This window comes from Manihot esculenta, chromosome 6, assembly GCF_001659605.2.
Source record: "Manihot esculenta cultivar AM560-2 chromosome 6, M.esculenta_v8, whole genome shotgun sequence".
In the NCBI taxonomy this organism is placed as follows: domain Eukaryota; kingdom Viridiplantae; phylum Streptophyta; class Magnoliopsida; order Malpighiales; family Euphorbiaceae; genus Manihot; species Manihot esculenta.
Window position 1 is genome coordinate 14,947,518 of NC_035166.2, and position 9,145 is coordinate 14,956,662.

The 9,145-nt window shown below is 33.9% G+C and overlaps 1 long non-coding RNA gene across 1 annotated transcript; it reads left to right on the top strand.

Moving 5' to 3' along the window:
• Positions 1-3,101: 3,101 nt before the first annotated feature.
• On the top strand, positions 3,102-5,376 carry LOC122723805. Its single transcript, XR_006350977.1, has 2 exons — positions 3,102-3,742; positions 4,065-5,376. It is a non-coding gene; the product is annotated as an uncharacterized LOC122723805 (long non-coding RNA).
• Positions 5,377-9,145: the final 3,769 nt, after the last annotated feature.

Consider the following 9,145-nt stretch of genomic DNA (forward strand, 5'->3'; position numbering starts at 1 on the left):
TCGGCCGCCGAACATGCATGCTTTCGGAGGGACTTTAGGCGCCCGAAAAGTTTGAGTGAGGGAAATGCAGGTTCGGCCGCCGAACTCCAAGTTCGGCCGCCGAACCTTGCATGCATGCGGAGGCACTTTCGGCCCCCGAACGTGGCCTGGCCAGCCACCTATAAAAGGGGCACTTAGCCGAAATGGGAGAGTTTTCTCCCATTTTCAGCCGCAGCAAACTTCCGACCTCCCTCTCCCAAATCTTGTGTTTTTCCTTCAATCCCCACCATTTTCTTTGAGTTTTAAGGTTCCACCAAAGTTTTTGAGTGTTTTTAAGCAAGTTTGGAGCTTGGAAGTCTTGGAGCTAAATCCCTCCATTTTCCGAGCTAGGGTCGTTCTTCCTCTCGATCTTCAAGAGGTAAGCTTCGATCTATGCTTCTTTTATGTTTTATGAAAGTTTTATGCAAGTTGATGGGGTAGAATGCATGTTTAGGCTTGTTGTTAGGTTTATGGATTTATGTTGTGATTTGAACAATGTATGTTGGAAATGAGTTGTTTGAAGTGTTGTAGTTGGGGTATATTATAGTTTGAGACCCCTAGGTGTGATGTATGATGTGTATGCATGTGTAGAAACAAGTTTATGCATGTTTTGAGGCGTTTTGGAGGCTGTGGACACAAGGGAGCCAAGTTTCTGCCCTTCGGCAGAAACTCAGGTTCGGCCGCCGAAGTGACTTTCGGCCGCCGAACCCCCTTGTGGAGGCAGTTTCGGCTGCCGAAGCCTGCCCCCAAAACTCAAGTTTCGTCTCTGTCTGGGAGGTTCGGCCGCCGAAAGTGCCGCCGAACCTGCATGACTTTCGACTGAAGAGGGACTTTCGGCTGCCGAATCTGCCGCCGAAAGTGCCCTGTTCAGCCATTTCTTGAATGATTTGATGATGTATTGAGGATTATAGTAGTGCTTGACCTAGAGGTGTGTGAATCCCCATTATGTATAGAGTGTTTAATGAGTAATGATGTTAATGACCATGATTATCCAAGCTGATATGTATGATGATGATACCCCATTGGAGTATTTGATGAGGACTCCAGTGTGAGGTTTATGTATGATTTTGTGCATGCACAGGTTTTGCTTGGATAAGAGAAAAGAAAATTTTTACAGATCATGTATATGTTGTTATGTATGGGATTCCACAGGTTTACAGGAGGTATGTAGGCTTGCTACGGGTCCCGACGGCCTTAAGCCGATCTGGATCCTAGCGCCGGTAACGGGTCGGATTTCCGGGTCGTTACATTTCACCTCACAAAACCACACCCATATTATCTTCCTCCTATCTTTGGTCGCAAAATCATCATTAACTCTGCCTCCAATCACCCTCCTTTACCTACTTTTCACATAACAACTTAACTACAAAAATAAGTCAAACCTTTTTATATTTTTACAAGATAATGCAAATATTTAAATCTTGACAAAATTTACTAAGTTTAAAAAATTTATAAAACTTTTATCGAAACGTTTTGAATTGTGAAATATTGTTGTAATTCTTAATTCGTTTACTTCAATAATTTATACTTAATCCAACTATATTATTATCATCAATTATTTTTAAATTTTATGTTTATCTTCATGCTTTATCAAAATTATTAACCATTGGATGGTTTTATTCGCATACTTTATCTTTTTACTGACATACTAAAGTTCATAATTATTTTATACTTGTTTATTATGAACATAAAGTTCTGGGCGAGTTGATGAATGTGATTTAGTGATAGTTTAAGATTTGATTAACCAAAATTAGATAAAATTTCAATAATCTTTAAAAATTGCTAATTATGCTAAAATTCCGATCCTATTGCTTTCCTTTTTTTACAATAAACTCCTTACCTCCCCCATCTCCCTCCAAAAGAAAAATAAATAAGGCATCAGTTCCAAACTCTATAACCTCAAACCTCGTAGCTATAACCTTAATAAGGAGCTTTTTCGCCCAATTCATTGCAAGAGTCTTGTTATATATAAAACAAATAAAATTTAATATAATAAAATAATTATGAATAAATTTTAATTCAATAATATTAGAATTATTTTCAAAATTGCACAGCTTTAAAATTTGTGTCTGAATTATAATTAAATCAATAAATTTAGTTTGATCTGATTTTGCTGGCTGAAAACATCTTATTCAACTGGCTGATCCAAATTTGAGACTTCCTTATCTTTTACTAAAAAAAATTAAATCAATAAAAATGTAATAAAAATAAAGAGTTATTTTGCAATGGACAATTCATAATATATTGTTATAATAATTTAATATTCTCCAAAATAATAATTTCATAAGTACATATGATCCACATTAATATGTTCAAATTTCAAGTTGATCTTTAATAATGCAATTTCAATATATTAATAAATAAAAACCTTTTTTTAAAAAATAAGTAAAACCCTTCTTTTAATATTAAAAAAATAAAGAAAATTAAATATATTAAACCTGATTAAATTATAACTACACCTTGTTGAAAAAGGTTATTTTTAATTTATTTTTTGGCAATACTTTAACTAATTAATAGCCGAAACTAATTAAAATATATATTTTAAAACAAGCAGTATTCGATTCAATTTAAAATAATTGACTATATTGAATCAATTTAGATTTAAAATTTATTTTATATTTTGATTCATTTGATTTTAATTTTTAAAAATTTTGATTATATCACTTCGATTAAATTTTTAATAAAAAAATTTAAGCAAAATCGAAGTGAATCGATTACTTATTTTTGGATGATTTGTATGAATGAATGTATGAACTATAATTTTTAAATTTTTTTCTAGCTTCCAATTTAAATTTATTATTATTTTTTATTTACATTTATTTAATGGTTATTATTAGGTAAAAATCAAGAATAAAACACTTTAATTGAATTTAAAATACGGAAATAAGATTTAAAAAAAAATCTAATCAACTGAATAGAATCGATTCAAACTAAATTAGCGTGATTTGATTCAATTTGTTTTTTAATTGGGTTTGAATCCGTTTCAACAAAAATGCTGAGCCCTAAAATATATATATATATATATAAGGTAACGCCGTATCGGGAGTTTGGGACCTTTCCTAGAAAGTGTGGAGCGGGCAGATCTGAAGTGGGACACAATTGTGTGCCCTCGCTAGGGTAACCGGCACCGTCAGATCTGGTAGGTTGCATCAAAGCCGCAAAAATATAGATTTTTTTTTGGGGTGCTAGGGTTAATGGGATCAGGCAAACGTGGGCAGGTTTTGTGAGGAGGAAGAAGAAAAGAAAAAGGCTGGTGGGGTTTGAGTAGTTCAGTAATCTCTCAAGTCCAATATTCTTCTTGGGATTTGTGGTAAAAAAGACTCTAAATTCCTTCTATAAATACTGCCACTCCCACTTTTCTTCTTTCCAAGCCAATGCGCTGCAAACCCCATCTCTTCTCTTCTCTTCTTTTCTCTTATCTTCTCCTTCAAACTCCCACAAAAATCTTGTTGTCTTGCTTCCATTGTTGCCTAGCTAGCTCCCTCGTCGGATTTTTAAATGTTTCATATCCTAAATCTATACCTGTTTTGTGCAAATATGAATGATCCTCTTTGTATTCTTCCACAGCTTTCTTGAACTGCATCTACTATGAACTTGATGATTGTTGCATGGCGGATTCTTGTTTTTGTTTTGTTGCGGTTCAATAAAGCTGTGGGAAGATACTGATAGGGTCAAGAAAGAAAGCTTTGCTACTTGTCGTCCGATTCCATGTCCTGTGTTCTTGGTATTACTTTGATTTAATCCTCTTTACATTGATTGTTAGATTTCTTATAATTTTATCTTCATGACTTAATTAATTGTGATTTGTTTGGTTTCTTGGATCTGTTGATTTTTACTTTTCTTCACTGATTCTTAATCATGAGATTCTGCTGGCATCGAATTTGAATATGAACATGATTATTCCTGATTCTCTTTCTTCTTCTTCTCTATTAATGAGTTTCTTTCTTTTGCATATCTCCATATATAGAATGTACTCCCTTCCAAAGAAATTTATACATAAAAAGAAAAAATCAGTCTCTGAGTTTTTCCTTTTTCCTTTGTTGCAGTTCATTTCACTTCTGCTTTCTTTAACAAGCAGCTTTTTGTAGACAAGATTTATGGTGGCCCATGTGGTGAAAGTTCCAACTTCTAATTGAGTTTATATATAATTATTACAGGGCTTCTGATCTGCATCCATACCTTGTCGGTTGATACGATAACAGTTAATTTTTCCATAATTTTCATACAACCATGGATTTGATACATACGATCTGTTAGCTGCCTTGCTTTTCCTTGTAGTGTCAGTGAATAAATCTTGATAAAAATTGTCAAATTAATTAGGCTTAGAGAGCAGTCATGGTATTTCTAACTACAATCTACATGGACCACAACCTAATTCATGTTTCCAATTAGTTAGGTAAACCTTCAATCGGACAAGAATAAACATAAAACAAATGCTACAAATATATTATATATTTCCAATTTTTTAAAAGAAATTAGCTGTAAATAGAGCAACTTGGACAAAAATAATGCATGAGGAAGCTTTCAGAAGGAAATTTAGGGTCATTTTGCCCTTTAAAAACAAAGGGAAAGGACAAGTAGCTAAAAAAAAAAAGACATTGTCTTGTCTTATTACTGCTGACATATTTTAAAATCACTACAAGAATAGTTATATTTTTACCTTTTTACAGCAAATGATTTCATGGTTTTCTTGCCTAGCTTCTCCTTGGATGTAAATATAGTAGAAACAATACAACTTTTCTTCTGTGCTCTAGTTGTAGTGGTGGACATTGCATGACCAAACTATAAGGATCCCTAATAGTTGGACTGAAAAAAAATAATAATGTAATAATAATAATAATAAAGAAACTATTAGCTGGATTTTCAGACACGATGGTTGTCCTAAATTCATCCCATTAATAGGCCACCTCTTCTTTTTCTCTTTTATACAGATAACTATTATTGCACTGCTCTTATATTAATTTCTTTAAGTTAGCCAACTAATGTGTTAATTTATAAGCCGCCGATCTTTTGTTCTTCTTTATGATTCTGCTTTAGTGTTTTCGTTTGCTTCTTGAATGTATAGTATTTAATTGACATGGTTGCCTTCACTTTAGACAGCACAGTTTATGGAAAACCAATGTGGGATCAGAAAAGTGTTCATGTATAATTAAGATTAAAATGAATTGATGTATTTCTTACACGTTCATCCAAGTCAAAAGGTGGGATTAGTTTGTCTGCTTACATATATGTGTGTGTTTGTCAGGCTTCCTTTGGAGGAGAAAGACATTAGGGTTAGGAAAAGGTTAAATTTTCTTGTGCTTTGTGAAAGAAATAAGAATTAAATAAAATAGATAAATTATGAAATTGGACCTGATATACCACATGTACGTACCTTTTTCACTCACAAAAATTTATTTTTTTTTTTGAATTTTTTGAATTATGGATGATGAAATCCATAATAGGAAAGTCCATTATGAATAGGGAAGTACATAATTCTGTGATATATAAAATAATTTTTCGAATATAATAAATATGATTTAGGACAGTGTTGGGGAGGGTTAGATAGAGGAGTAATCAAATCGAGTCGAGTTTTTGTAAAGTTTATAATTATTTATTAAAAATTTTTAAAAATTCGAATTTGAATTTAATTCGAACTCTAATATATTTAGCTCGAAAAAGAATAATCAAACTCAACGTGTATAGATCGAATTCAGAGAGGTTCTAATCGAGACTTTGTATTTATTTTCAAATAACTAGAGTGCAATAATTGATTGTTTCTTGGCTATCCATGAGATAGGGGACCTGGTGGCATAGCTAGCCATTGGTTGAACTACGATCCTCTCAAATCACCATCAGAAAACAAACAAGAGCAAATAAGAGGTAATGCTTAAGCATGCAGATCAAGTAGGCATAGAAAAAATGCATTAATTACCATGCATTCTTTGTACTTTTTTTAATAAAGAAATTTTATTATTTATATTCTAAAAATTTAGTATGACATACATGACTAATTTAAAATGAAAACAAAATTTTTGATTTAAGCGTTTGCTTGGTTGTGAGTGTCTTTGTTGGATATTTTTCCTTGCTTGGTCATGGTTATCTTATTTTATGTTGTATGGTGTCTTTGTTTTTTGAATTTAGGTCTTGTTCTATAGTTTGATATTGCATTTTGATTTTTGGTTATATCTTTTGTCTTTCTTCAGGTTCTCCAAAAATTTTCACCTAATATACAAACACTTAGATTCAAATTGATATTTCTAGTGAATTAAATTAGTGGTGTATACCATGTTAAGTTTTTGCTTGATTATTAATAAATAATCTCTTTTTATCAATCGTAGTTATGTATTGCTCGCCTCCATTAGTGTTAGTGAGATTAGTTCGTTCATGCTGGTCTTTGAATTTCTATGTTGCATCTTGCTTGAGAGAGCAACAAGCCATTCGGTTGTTAACTTGGAAGACCCGAGAAGTATATTAATTATGCAAGATGACAGATTTGAAACTCTTTTTATAGACTATCAATGAATTCAAAGGAAAGACAAACAATTTGAGAAGTAAGCTTTTGATGGAATCCAAGATTACATATAAGAAACTACTTGGGCGTTGAAACCATGCATGTGTTGGTTGATTAAGGTATAAAACAGACAGAATATAAAAGAAATCGTGGAGCTTCTTTTACTGCATAAATAAAGAAAATAAAGTCTTTTATATGCAATATATAACAAATTAATAAAGATAATGGCTCTAAAAATCTGCAAATGATAAAAATTTAATTATCCACTGCTAACAATAACATAAAACTAGGAACTAACATTAACCACAAAGGAACTAAAAATAACCACAAAAACAGGCTCCACTAATATAATCTTGAATCAAATCTTAATATGCCCCCTTGATTCAAAGTCACACATGCCCAATTGCTGTAAAAAATTAACATGCTTGAGCTCACATAAAGACTTAGTAAATAGGTCAGCAACTTGATTATTTGTACCACAAAACTCCAATTATATTTCTCCATTTGCTACTAGCCTTCAAATGAAATGGTGCCGAGTTTCAATATACTTTGTTCTACTGTTGAATGTTGAATTCTTTGTCATTGCTATTGTACCTTATTATCACAATAGATTTTTATTGCTGCACCTTGCTCTTGACCTAAATCAATCAAAATTCACCTAACCCTCTAGAGGATTTAAACAAACCAGCAAAAGTAAAATAAGAGCATAATTGAATAACGGAGCTGAATGCCAGACTCATCTTTTCTATATTAGACTACTACTGATCTTAGATATTTATATACAAAATAAATAAAAAATAGTTATAACAGAACTATTCTAAAGGAGTCCTACTCGCAAGGTTTGTTACAACAGAACTATTCTAAAGGAGTCCTACTCGCAAGGTTTGTTACAAGGTTTGTTACAAGAGATATCCTTTACACCCCCCCTCAAGCTGGTGGCGGAGAGAAATCGACTAGACCAAGCTTGGAAACAAACTGTCGATAAGAATAGGAAGGCAAGGATTTAGTAAACATGTCAGCAAGCTGCATAGAAGATGGAAGATATGGAGTGCAAATAAGGCCAGCTTGCAATTGATTCCGAACCACATGACAATCTATGTCAATGTGGTTAGTGCGCTCGTGAAAAACGGGATTGGCAGCAATATGTATGGCTGCCTTATTGTCACAATGAAGAGGAATAGGCTTAGCAATGCGAAGCTGAAAAGCAATTAATAGAGAAACTAACCACTGAAGTTCACACACGGTGGAAGCCATGGCCCGATATTCGGATTCCGTCGAGGACCGACTAACTGTCGATTGCTTCTTAGTCTTCCATGAAATTAACGAAGTCCTCAAAAAAATACAAAAACCAGTAATGGACTTTCTAGTATCAACACAAGACGCCCAACCACATCGGTTGTGGAAAGGGGTAATGTACCCCTTATATGGGCCATAGGTACTTCTCCCCCTTGAGCTAGCTTTTGGGGTGAGTTAGGCCTGGCCCAAATTTAACAGCAACCGGGGAAAAAGTATGATGATAATCCAAGCCAAGCAACTGGTTGTACCCCTTGGCAACGAGTCGCGCCTTATAGCGATCGATACTTCCATCTGCATTATATTTTATCCTATACACCCACTTACAATCAACCGGTTTAGTATTAGGAGGCAAATCAGTCAACATCCATGTATTATTTCGTTCTAAAGCAGACAACTCTAAATGCATGGCATTCACCCAATTCATATTTTGTTTAGCATCATTATAATTGCAAGGTTCTTTATTTTTAGATAACTGCGCAATAAATGACATATGAGAAGATGTAAAATAGGTTTGTGAAGGGGAAGAAGCATCAATATCATAGTCATTAAACCAAGCAGGAGTGCGTCTTGCCCTTGTACTACGACGAACAACCGGAGAAAGGGGAACAATTGATGTCACTGTGTCATTTGGCTCAAGTAACCCAGCATCAGTACCAGTAGGGGAAACAGGTAAATTAGAAGAGGATGAAGGAAAAACAAGGTCTGGGGAAGTCGATTCAGGTGGAAAATCTGGTTCAGAAATCTGGTGAGGTATATAATCAGTATCAGCAGCACAATTGGGTAAAACAAATGTGGTCACATCAGCTGGCCGTGTGTGATGAAAAGGAAAAATATTTTCCATAAAGACAACATCACGTGAATGGATAAGAGTCTTAGTTGTTAAACAATAAAGTTTATAAGCCTTTTGATTTGGAGCATATCCTAACAAAACGCAAGGAAAGGCTCTTGGGTCAAACTTTTGTTTATGTGGTGTAGTACTAGTAGCATAACAAAGGCACCCAATTGTGCGAAAATAAGTGTAATTTACCTGTTTCCCATACAGCCGTTCATATGGAGTTTTCCAACCCAAATTTTCTGATGGTAAACGGTTAGTAATGTGCGTAGCAACCAATAATAATTCAGACCAAAAATTGGAAGGGAGTTTAGATTGGAAAAGCAAGGTACGAGCTATATTCAAAAGGGTACGATGCTTCCATTCAACAACTCCGTTTTGCTGAGGAGTATAAACACAAGTACGTTGATGCAAGGTGCCATGTTCCTGTAAAAAAGAACTACATGCAGAATTGACAAATTCTGTTCCGTTATCTGTACGAAGAACCTTAATCCGTTTACCAAAGT